Source organism: Colobus angolensis, unplaced genomic scaffold (genome assembly GCF_000951035.1).
Source record: "Colobus angolensis palliatus isolate OR3802 unplaced genomic scaffold, Cang.pa_1.0 Scaffold23, whole genome shotgun sequence".
NCBI lineage: Eukaryota > Metazoa > Chordata > Mammalia > Primates > Cercopithecidae > Colobus > Colobus angolensis.
The window spans coordinates 10,549,204-10,562,335 of NW_012115488.1; the positions used below are offsets into that span (position 1 = coordinate 10,549,204).

Here is a 13,132-nt window from a genome sequence, read left to right on the forward strand (position 1 = left end):
ATAGTAACTTTATAGCTAATACTTATTGAAAATTCAGTAACCATCAGGATCCAAACTAAATGTTATACATTACCTCATTTAATCTTCACCACTTAAACAGATGCTCTTAATATCATAATCAGTGTTTACTTTCTTAAGGTCACACAACTAATAGGTAGTAGATTTGGAATTGTAATACAAGCAAACTGACTCTACAGCCTAAAACCTTAATTTCTCTATACTGCTTCCGTATACCTAATGATTTATGAAACATGATCTTACAACTCTGTGGGGCTAAGTATATCATTGTTTATTATCAAATTTTTCTTGATGATGGAATAATGATAAAGAACCTCCATTTATTGAGTGCCTGCTTAGGGCCATGCACTATGGTAAGCCCTACTGTAAAATTCCCAGGTGTTTAAGGGATGAGACAATTAAGTGGTGAAATTAGGGGTTACATCTATGCCTTCTGGCGGGTGTTGGAGTTCTGCCCCTGCAAAAGGAACTATTTAGGTTCCTGGTAACATTCCAGTTTTGGATTCAAAATTCTGAAAAAATGCAGCTATGGTCCTAACAATATCCCTGTATAATTCTGGCAAATTTACTTTTGCTTAAGAATGTCTGATATGAGTTCTGTTACAGTTATAAAAAAAAAGCTTTGATTAAAATAGTGGTCATTTTGGTGTATGAATATGAGGTCCCTGAGGCTTGAAGAGTTGAAGAGTTTAAATGACTTTAACTAAGATCACCCAAACTAAACAATGGAAGTAGGAATAGATAACTTTTAGGCTTATTTCCTTTCTGCTGCAACAATTTACTCCTCATGTCTGGTTTTGCACCTTTTCTTAGATCACCTGTGTGAGAAGATCACAGTACAAACCATAAATCCTTAATTTTTTTCTTCCATAGCGCTTTTCTGAGTGGTGGCCCAATGAGTCTTATGAGCAAATAGAAGGAAGGACTGCTGCTAGTGTGTTGTTCAAGAGTCATGCATAGCCCTCCAGGAATCATTGTCTAGACCTCATGAGCTTGTTGTGAAGAGATAAATAAAATAGCAGATGCCAAGTGCTTGGCAAATAGGAAGCACAAGGTTCAGGAAATGGTGGCAATTACTGTATTGTCCTAATGGCAATAGGAGGAGGGAAGTGAGAGGGAAGAGCAAAGCTCCGTACTAACTCAGATGACTCCCTGGTTTCAAAGATATCATTTGAGTATAGAAAATATTTGGTTAGTATGTAAAGAAAAGTGAACTTTTCAAAAGTCAGTATCAGTCATTTTTATAGCTCTTGTGTTTATGAGGTTTATCAACTCATATCAACAGGTTCAAATCAATTTGACTTGCACATGCTGCGTGCATACTGAGAACCAGGTGATATGCAGATTTATTGTTGGAGAGCTGTTTCCAGTAACTTAGTGCCAAGAAATATTGTTATTATCATGTGGAGGGGTGGAACTCTGTATACAAAATGCTGAGGCACAGGAGACATTTATTTTTCTGTCTGTTGTTCTGTCTGTCTATATCCTCTCTCTCTCTCTGGCTAAATTAACTCTCTATTTTTTAAAGAAATTAAAAGGCTTTAATTAAAAATCATGAGTGGATAATAAAGTGTAGAAATAGAAAATTTACAAACTATTAAAAACTGGAATCACTGTTCAGAACAGATGGATCATGAATGGTGGTGAACAGCAGAAAGATATTATGGATGAATCTACATTATTTTAGCTGCTCCCCATGCCACCTGTCTCAGAGGAAAGCCTGACATTTATTAGATATTGAACTAGACTAATGCTGGCAGCAGATCCAGTGATTGTAACCTGCTATCAGTAGATCCTTCCACTGGGTTTAAAATTTTGATCTGCACCCCACACTTCGGAGGGATCTTCTTGATTTGGGTGCCTTGATGTCTGAAATTATTCAGCCAATCAAATGATTTGGAATGGTGAGTCATGAGAAGTAGTTGGAGCAGATGCATCCAAACCTGCACTGAATCCAGTGTCGCCATGAGTCGTGGGAAAATAAGCCTGTTGCATTGCCCACTGGTGCAGCTTAGTCAACTCTAGAGGTGATCCCTCCAGATAAGCATTGAAGCACATGGACAGGGTGGTGTGGGGAAAGCTCGCACTGTTGCTGCTTGTGATATACTTGTCCTTACCACCTGCAAAGATGACCAGAGAACTCAATAATGGCTTGGGCTGGTAAGGGATAGTCATGCCCTTCCTGGGGTACTGGGAGAGACTCCAGCATGACTATGCATGTCTGTTTGACACACTCAATTATGGATTGCAGAATGTTAGCAATAGTGATGGCCCATTCAGTTGAGTTGGGAGCATATCCTCTGTCAGCTGCACCTGAGCCTCTACACTCTCTCATATTTCCTTGATTTTGCAACCACCTTTTCCAATAAAAGGGTCACACTGATTAGGATGACCAAGGGTCTACTGGCACCTGTGCTATTGGTTATAGAGCTGCTGATGTCCTCTTCCAGTTTGTCAGTTATCATAGGAAGCCTTTGAAGATGGCATTAGTGAGTCCAGCCAAAGTGATAACTTTCTCAGGACAATTTTCTAATTTCTTTATTGAAAAACATCCATTTGCAAAGTTGGGGGCATTACCCTATATGACACTAGATGGTATAAGTGAATTTAACATAAATTATCTATATTATTAGATATTACTTAACTGTGACTGCATGCATCATAATGCTGTGTTTACCTGATAAACCACCACCATGCCCAGCTATCTGTTTTTTTTTTTTTTTTTTTTTTTGAGACGTCTCACTCCATTGTCCAGGTTGGAATGCAGTAGCATGATCTCAGCTCACTGCAACCCCTGCCTCCAAGTTCAAGTGATTCTACTGCCTCAACCTCCTGAGTAGCTGGGATTAGAAAGGCGTGTACCACCATGCCCGGCTATTTTTTGTAGTTTTAGTAGAGATGGGGGTTCCACCATGTTGGCCAGGCTGGTCTCGAACTCCTGGACTCAAGTGATCTGCCTGCCTCGGCCTCTCAAAGTGCTGGGATTACAGACGTGACCCACCTCGCCCAGCCCTAATTTTGTGTTTTTAGTAGAGATGGGGTTTCACGATGTTGGCCAGGCTAGTCTTGAACTCCTGACCTCAGGAGACCCATCTGCCTTGGCCTCACAAAGTGCTGGAATTATAGGCATGAACCACCACATCTGGCCTAGTGTTTGTGTTTTGACTTTTATTGTTTGTCACCTATTCATCTTGATCATGTTATTTCTTATCCCAACATTTGGCATATCAGTTCTAACACAGTCTTGATATGTAACCTCTTTAAAAATATATACATGTAGGCTAGGCGTAGTGGCTTACCCCTGTAATCCCAGCACTTTGGGAGGCCGAGGCAGGCGAATCACTTGAGGCCAGGAGTTCAAGACCAGCCTGGCCAACATAGCGAAACCCTGTCTCTACTAAAAATAAAAAAATTAGCCAGGTGTGGTGGCACATGCCTGTAATCCCAGCTACTCAGGAGGCTGAGGCAGGAGAATTGCTTGAATCTGGAGGCAGTGGCTGCAGCGAGCCAAGATTGTACCACTGCATTCCAACCTGGGTAATAGAGTGAGACTTTGTCTCAAAAAAAACAAACAAAAATATATATATATACACACACACATATATACACACACACACACATACACAGAGAGAGAGAGAGAGAGAAAGAAGCCCGCCCCAGAAAATATTTTTAAAATAAAATTATAAAAATAGGACAAATGTTAAAAGTGAATTCAAAATTTAACTGTTATTAGGATTTTAATGTTATCCACTCCAGTTATTTGGAAACAATTTAAAATGTATACTTATAACAAACATATCCATATTTGTTGCATCAATAAATACAAAGTTTAAGTATTATAATTGTCTTCATTCTTTTTTATTTCTTTTTGAGACAGAGTCTTGTTCTGTCGCCCTGGCTGGAGTGCAGTGGTACCATCTCTGCTCACTGCAAACTCTACCTCTCAAGTTCAAGCAATTCTCCTGCCTCAGCCTCCTGAGTAGCTGGAATTACAGGAGTTCCTCATCACACCTGGCTAATTTTTGTATTTTTTTTTAGTAGAGACAGGGTTTCACCATGTTGGCCAGGTTGGTCTCCACTCCTGACCTCAGGTGATCCATCCGCCTCGGCCTCCCAAAGTGCTGGGATTACAGGCATGAGCCACCATGTCTGGCCTGTCTTTATTCTTTAACAGTAGTTACAATTAATATTCTAAACACAGTCATAAATTTTATCTAGTGGACCAGTGATAATATACTAAAACCTTCCCCCACTAGTAGACATTGGAGTGCTTCAAATTGTTCATAGTATAATGCTATACCTTCATATATGTAACTTTTTCAGTATTTTGACTGATTTCATTAGGCTAGATTCCAAGGACTGGGACTGCCTTTTACAAGGTATTTGTCAAATTGCTTTCTAGAAGAATTATACTCATTTATGTTGTCATCAAGAATGAATGGGATAGTAAGTTCACTATACTTTCACCAGCATGTTAGATATTTATTTACTTATTTATTTTTGTAGTTCTATATGTCAAGTGGTACTTGCTTTAATCTACATTTTCTGGTTACAAGGAAGTTCTTACATTCTCAAATCTGCATTTGATAATTCTGTTTCCTTTAAATGTCAGTTATCTGTTTAAACCCTTATCCATGTATCAGTCATGTTATTAGTGACTTTTCTATCAGAAGTTTGAATGTTTCACATGCATCTTTCACATGCATAAAAATAAAATCAAGTCATTAAACCAATACTACATTTGTTGGAAAATTTCTCAGTTTAACTTTAAAATTTTTTTATATTCACATTTTAAATGTTATGGTACTATTTACTGATATTTTCCTTTGTGCATTTTTTACATATTCAAAGAATTGAAAATAATTTCTTTGTTGGAGGTTTGATAAATATCAATATAATTTTCTTTTTTCTTTGACTTAATTTTCAGTAAAATCTACTTTTTAACACATCTGGAATTTGTTTCAGGCTATGATGTGAAGCGAATATATTTGAATTTTAAATAATTTACTATACAGTGACCCAGCTGCCTGATTTCCCTTACAAGTTGCCAAATGCCCACTGAAAGAAGAATGTTCTTATATTTTGTGTTCATTGAGATAACATTGGTTACTTTATTAAGCATGCCAGAGTTTTTTTTACTGAGAAATCTATGCCTCACTTCATTTGTTTTCAAAAAGTTGAATGATCAGAAGGGTATAATTTAATACAATATTATTTTGTATATTTTGTGTTACCCTATTTATGACAAGAGTACACTTTAACAAACTACTGCAGGTACTTTTGGATTTTCAGAAGTATTTTAGCCTACAATTGTTAATATACGTATTTTTTAATGTTCTAGGTGAACTTATATATAAAAGTCTGAGTTTGAAGTATGTCCCAATGACTGATTCGTTATGTGATTTTACACAAAGTTTAATCTGAGTCTGTTTTCTCTCCAGACAATAGGGATAATGTAACCTACATTATGAGACAATGATAATAATTCAATGAAAAAATATATGTAAAATGATCAGAAGATGGCCTGATAAAGAAGAAACCTCACAGATGCATTATTTTCTTCTCATGTTTTTATGGTATATGCTATCGGTCATCTGAACTGGTGAAAGAGAACCAATGCTCCTAGTAAAATCCACAGGGACAATTTTTGACTTTGAAATATGTCTCCTTTACATTTTGAATATAGTTATTTCTGATCTTTAGGGAATTTAAACAACATAATGAAATTATAGAGCTAATACCTAATTCTAGGCTCTTTTAATTTTTTCTTGTGTTCAACTACATGCTAAGAAAAGATAACTCATTTTAAAACTTCCCTAAGGCAGAAATGATGGTAAGTGTTTGAACTTCAAAGGGTTTGCCTGGTCAGATGAGGACTGTATGCTTAGTAAAAGTAAACAGATAGGAAAGAGACCAGTAAGAACAGTAATTAAATAATGTATGTAGCTCAAATGTCTAATTATGATATTTGCCTTAAAAAAATCTACCTGGGATTTCTGTTTAGTTATCTATTAATGTGATTTTAGAGACATGGGAAAGACTCCTATCACAATCTATCCAGCTTGCCATCCATAAAATCTGACACACATACTGTGTTATAACACATCTCATTGTGTCCAGTTATCTTTTTTACTAATTTGTAGCCTGCTAAACAGGGCTTTATAAAGACAGAGGACAGGTCTTGTACTTCTTTGCAGTGATCCTGATGATCATTAGGATTCTCTATAAAACTTTCATGTCAGAAATTCAGTATTCCTATATTTAGGGCTTTTGTACCATTGTGCATGAGACTATAATTACTCTTGTCTAAAACTTTATATAGGATCTTGGACAAGGATTTGTCAGGTTGGGGCCTGGGGGAGGACAAGAACATAAGAGACTAGATACTGAACTAATAATGATGCAAATAAGTTGATTTTGCTCAATTCTTTAAAAAGCGGAGCCTGAGGTAAGGATTAAGATGCTATTATTTTATTTAGAAGATTTAAGCCCACTGAAGTATAAATGAAAAACAGAAGCAAAGTGAGGAAGTTGAAGAGAAATTTAATGCCTTATGTTACAACACTGGTCACCATTGCATGATGAGTCACTAAGAGATACTGCCAGATGCATAGTGCATGTGTTCACACAACACATAGAACTTCTTCGGAAGTGTGATAAGAATGAGTCATTCCTAGGAGAGGGAAAGGAGGAGAAATGTGTGTTCCCAGCTTTCTCCCATCTCGAGTTACCTATTGGTCAAATCTTATGCAGAGTGTTTTACCCCTACACTGATGGCTTGTATAACCTGGCTTGTCAGTGCCATTCAGAGAGATCCCTTGTATTATGGACTGTTTCATCCAAGTCCAAAGGTAAACCAGTGATCATAATATGAATGCAGACTTGACCAGGAAAGAGAGAGCAGAAAAGGTGGTCAAGAGAATCTGAGAAAGCATACAAAGTTTGTTTCCTAAAATATAAGAGATGTGGACATTAAGGAAGTTGGGAGCATTGAAAACTACAGTTGTAGGGTGATAAAAGTAATACTTTTTTGCTGTATTGGTCAGGTCAGGGGTTGTTATATGCAAAACAAATGCATCCCAAATTACGGTGGTTTAAATCACTAAGAGCTCTATTTCTTTCTTCTGTCTCAGTTAAGTATGGGTTGAGGGAACTCAAATTCCTTTGACTTAGTGACTCTGCCATTTCTAGGATTCCTAGGATCCAGAATGCCTCCAGTGTATCCTCTGCATCTGGCTGCCAGGCCAGGGAAAATAATGACAGCATGGGGGATTGCCTGGGGATTTTTTATGTGCCTTATTGTGAAGCATCACACAACCCCACCTAACAGCAGGGGAGACTGAGGAATGTAGTCTACTAGTATACCCAGAAGGTCGAAAGGAGGGCTTGTGAAGAGTTAGTAGTTTGTGTCAGATATCCTAACCATGTGAAGTTTTTGCTGTAGGAGAATGTTGCACAGTGGTGGTATACTTTGACTTTAATCTCCTTAAGTAATGAAGTAAAGACTCATTTTAATCAGATGCCACTCTTTTGCCCTCTGCAAAATTTTTCTAAGTTTTCCCATAACATCACTGTCTTGCTTTTGCTTTTTCCGGAAAAATGTAATCAACTTGAGAATCAATTCTACTCTAGCTTCCAAGACAAACCTTCACCTTAGGGTATTTATATTACCATCTGTGAAGGTATTCATGGAATCAGCCCTCCAGACTCACAGAAGCTGGGCTTCCCAAATGAAACTACTACTTTCCAATGCGTGGACTCACAATCCTTGCAAGTTAATTTAGCAAACTTTATATAAGCTATGCCTTAGCCTGAGACTTTTCACAGTCACTGCACTCTTTGATAATTTCATCCCTAACTTTTCTCTCAATGAAAAGGCAATTTACTGACTTTTACCAAGAAAATTACCTTTCTTATTCTTCTGTCATTGCCTGTAAAAGACAGCTGGGAACAAAATGGTGAGGCAATTAATAAAGTTCTTCTTAATTTCTCTCTTCACAGAATCCTGGTACAACAACTGCCTATAAACACTTGCCCAGTCTGAGATCAAGCTATTAATTGCAGTAGTCACAATAGGAGGTGTCTTCACTATAAAAAAAGTATGAAAATTTTGAGTATATTTACTGTGAGACTGCTTTGCAGAAACTTGACAAAAAAGTATTTCACATTGTCATAGTCCTGGAGCATGAGTCACCAGGTAGTAATCAAGTTGTCCTTTTGAATCAGAATGAAGACCATCAATTTCAAGTTAGTTTTTTTATGTCATGAATGGAATGAGGAAGAGACACCATAGCTCTCTTTTCAGAGAGAATCGGATATACTTTCCAGATAACACTTGGGACACTGTAATCCTTGGCACAGGTTACATCCATGTTCTCAAAAAGGAGTTTGCATCATTTTTGCAGAATGTGCTCATGGCTCTCATATTAGAGTCTGTTCTATGGAGATACATCCAGAAGTTCAGCATAAATACACTGATTTTCAAAACCCTTGGAATTATCCTGCTTATACCTTTTATTATCTGGAAAAATTATTCCAAGTAATTGGATCTTGTTTTCCTCATTTGTAAAATGAAAATATTGTTATTTACCCCATAAGGATATTAAATTGATAAGATAACATACATGAAAATGATCAGCAGAGTGTCTGGCATAGACACTTTGCCTTAGAAGTATTGAAATGATATTTGAAGTTTGACATTGTTGATGCTGATTGACTGCCTGTTTCACTGCATTAGTTCTCTCTGGTCTTCTCTGGGATTGCCGTCAAGAATTTTAAAATTTATCCTTAGTCTGAGCAGAGAGAAAGAAATTCATATGCCATATTTTTGCTTTTGATTTGAACTTATAGATTCAGACCTTCCTTCTAGACATATATCCATGTTTTTGAAGATGTTCCCATCTCTAAATGACTTCTTTCCTAATTGTGTTTCTGTATTATACCCTAATCTCCTGATCCTGTTCTTCACTGTGGCTGCTAAACTCTAAAATCTGTAGTATAGAAGTCCTCCCTTATCTGCACAGGTTATGTTCCAAAACCCTCAGTGGATGCCTGAAACTGTGATTAGTGCCAAACCCTATATATACCATAATTTTTCCTATATATACGTACCTATGATAAAGTTTAATTTATAAATTAGGCACAGTAAGAGATTAACACAGTAATTCATAATAAAATAAAGCAATTTTAACAATCTATTGCATTGAAAATTATGTGAATGTGGTCTCTCTCTCTGTCTTTTAAAATACTTTAGTATTTTTGGACTGAGGTTGACTGTGGGTAACGGAAACCACAGAAAGAAAAATCATGGATAGGTGGGGAATGCTACATTATAACTCATTCTGCAAACTCTAAAACCCTGGCTTGAATCTCACTAAGAAATTTTAAAACAACTTTCTTTGCAAAAGTGAAAGCACAGGTAATAATGAAGCCAAAATAAAGTAAAAGGTACGCAGCCCAGTCTTGAGCTATAGATAAGCAAGGCATCTAATTATTAATCTGATGTGAAATGATACTGGCCCCTAAAGATCCTGTTATGGATATTTTGTGGATCATTTTGAAACTAGTGTTCTTGCTGCTTATTTTTCCTCCTGATGAGGAAGGAAGTAAAAATAATCACATGCTATGGCTTTGTGAAGAACTTTAAGGGAAAGTAAAACATGAGTTCTTCTCAGTTTTTCCTTCTAGGTTCTAATTCTTTTCACATTTAACTGGGGAATCAATGAAATTCAGCCCTTTTGACTCTCCATAAACATGGGATAAGTGGTGAAAACTGAACACCATGATGAGAAACTCCAGACCTAGATTACTTAATTAGTGTTTTGTCTTGGGCAAAGCCTTAAATCTCTGTTTCCCAGTTTTCTCACTTATTAAATGGAGTAATAGCTTCCTTACATCACTAGGATATTTTGAGAATTAGATAAAATTATGAATGTCAAAATTCTTTTGTAAAAAGCAAAATATTATTTTTAGACAAATATAAAATGTTGCAAATAAGTGATACTCTCCCACCCTCTCTATTATACTAATGCTAACATATTCAATTATAAATGTCAGCATAACTTAATTTTATAAAACTTAATATAAATAAAAATCTTATGGAAAGTGCACATTATTTTTCTCACTGTAGTCGTTCATGACACTTGTCAAATTATCATCTCAGCACAACTTTAACTTATTAACCAGGTACATTGTAATTCTTCGTCAATGTGCTTATGGTGGAAATTTACTTAGAGCAATTTGATAAAGAGCTGTGCTAATTCAATTATTGAATTTCATGCTTTATATTTAAAGTCTATAAACAAAAATTACAAAAAAGTACTTAAGTTATTGCATTACTTTAATGCTCTGAATAGCATTTGTACTTGAGATCGGTAGGCAGCATATTTAAGTGATGTGTTCATGAAAGTGAAATATTAAAAACAGCTTACGAAAATCTCCCATCTGGCAGTTACAATTGATCAGAAATCTACTCTTCAGCATTATTTTGAAAATAGCATGCGTTTTTAATTAAAACTGTTCATTCAATTTATTAATGTAAGTAAAACCTCCCATCTGATCATGTTTAACTTGAGAAAGTGGTTTTCTAAAACCGCTTTTATGAATTGAATGATACAATTTTCAATAAAGAATAGTTATAAAAGATGTCAGACATTTATTTGCTATTAATCTTTTTGGTCCTTAATTTCACAATTGATCTATGAACATGCTTGCTTAAAAATATTTGATGAAGTCATGGTCTTAATTCTTATTTTATTTTAAATCTAAGTGAGCTACAAAGGATCTAAGATAAAAATCTTTAATAAATCATGTTAAGGGATACTTTATGTTAGTTAAGTTAAATTAAGTTTTAATGGACAAGATATAAGCAGATTATTAAGGTTAAAATTTCTCACAGCAAGAAATAAAAGCAAATTATCAAATGCTTTTATTCAGTTGCTATGTTCATTACATACATTATCGAAATTAATCCTATTAAGAATCCTGTTTCTCCACAAAAGGATTTCAGCTCAGGCCATTGGACTTCGAATCACAGGCATTTCATCCCTTCTCTACTTGCCCTGGCTATGGGAAGTTTATAAGAACGACTCTGCTGGATTCTCTCCAGGAAGCTCAGTACCTGGATTAGATGCCATGATAATTCCCAGACATGGTTGGTTGTCAAAGGGATTATTAAGGCTATGAACTAATACCTTATAAAAATGGAAAACAAATTTCTTTAGCATGTTAACTATTATGGGTAAATGTCTATATCCTTCATGTTTTACACTGGTTAAACATCATGCCAACCATCTTAGAACAAAAGTAGGTAATTTCTCTGTATGTTCAGGTACACAATATTATTTCTGATGTGTTAATAGTAATGGCTGTCCTTTCCAAGTGAATTTTTAAAATACATAGATAGTTTATTTGTGATTGAGACTTCTAGATTTTAGAATGAAAGTCAACAGGTGTGGGAGATATTTCTGCAACCCACTTAGTGATTAATGGAAGCATACCACGTCACCAGTAAATGAAAGTCAATGGGCTTAATTATTGTCAGCCTTCTTGAATGATTATATTTTATATAAATATAAAAAATCTAATATATATTATGTGTATAAATTATAACATAGCATATATTCATATATTATATGATATATATTATATAAATATAAATATATGAATATAATCATTCAAGAACTTACAGTTAAGTCCAAAGTCATGACCTTTATGTTTGGCTGTTGTTATTAGATTCTTAGCCTTGTTTCACAGGGTTTGGGATAAATGTGTTTGGAGGATCTTTCAGGTTATGTCTCTCCTTGTAAATAAATCTATAGTCATTAGGTGCAGAGTGTCTGTATCTTCCACGGGCACCTTATATAATTATAGATATGTTCTACTTTTCAAGTTTTCCAGTGCGCTTGTTTCATACACAATCAATAGCCATGTTCCCCAGCATGGGAGCAAGAAAAGGTTGAAAACTGGTTCTACCAACAGCTCAGCTTGTAAAACCATGAATGCTATCTGTGCTGTTTTTCAGCCTATATCTATGATTTGTGTCTCTGAAACTTTCACTTACATATTTCTTATCTTATCAACAGCATTTCTCAAAATTATCTTATTTCCAATGACTTATCCGAGAATTGTATTGCTACTGCTGTTTCCAACCTTTTCAACAAAAAATTTTATTAGCTCTAAATATGTTTCCTTGAAAATAAATTCCAGAGTGTTGTTTTAAGTTACTTATTTACCATGATTTTGAGTTTTAACAAAAATAATTTATTAGAACTTATAAACCTGCATGCAAGACAAAATGAATTTTAAATGTGTGAGAAAGTCAAAGGAAAGGGAGAGTAAAAATTTAAAAAGCAAAATCCAGCCAGCTTGAGGTTGGTACATAAAATATTTGCCCTGAAGTTCTATACACGTGCTAAAGGTAGACCACAAATTCAACTTTAAGGTTTTTAGAAACCAATCAAAAGTGGGAAATGTAATCAATATCTCCAGGGTATAAGGAAATGAGTTGCTTTGAAAATGCATATTAACTATTCATGAAACCAAGGTTAGGAAACAAATTTTTATACATTTTTATGTTGGAAGAAAGAAAAATTGAAAACATGTATCACAGAGTAAGAAGTTTCTAAATATTTCCCAAAATTCTAAATATTGGGAAATGCTATCTTGCCATGGTACAAGCTAATAAAAGGTATTTTTGTGGGAAGGTAGTATTTTTAATATGTGATCCAGTCATAGTACCCTTTGATGGTCCAGCTGGTATAAGGAGAGATTTCAGAATCTCTGAAATTCTGCAGAAGAAGTGAGGAGCAACATCTCTGCAAATGGTCCCAAAGCTTCAACTTCAGCTACTTCAAAATAGAACTTCATTTCAGCTTACATTCGTCTGATCCTTCTTGGAAACTGATGGCATCATTGCTCCTAAGTACAAGGTTCTCCATTCTCTCACTGGTTTTATTAAGAAAATCCTACAACCATGGATAAGAAAGACTTAGGTAGAGAAGAGTGGAGATTATTATTTACTCATCTCTGTGACTCCAGGGTTGCTAGTGAGATGCAAGGGCACACAATAGGTGCTGATAGATGTTGCTTTCCTACAAACTCTGAAATTAACTGT

At 35.4% G+C, this 13,132-nt stretch overlaps 1 pseudogene; it reads right to left on the reverse strand.

Annotated features, from left to right (window-relative positions):
* Positions 1-1,701: 1,701 nt before the first annotated feature.
* On the reverse strand, positions 1,702-12,931 carry LOC105513454 (annotated as a pseudogene).
* Between the last annotated feature and the right edge of the window lie 201 nt (positions 12,932-13,132).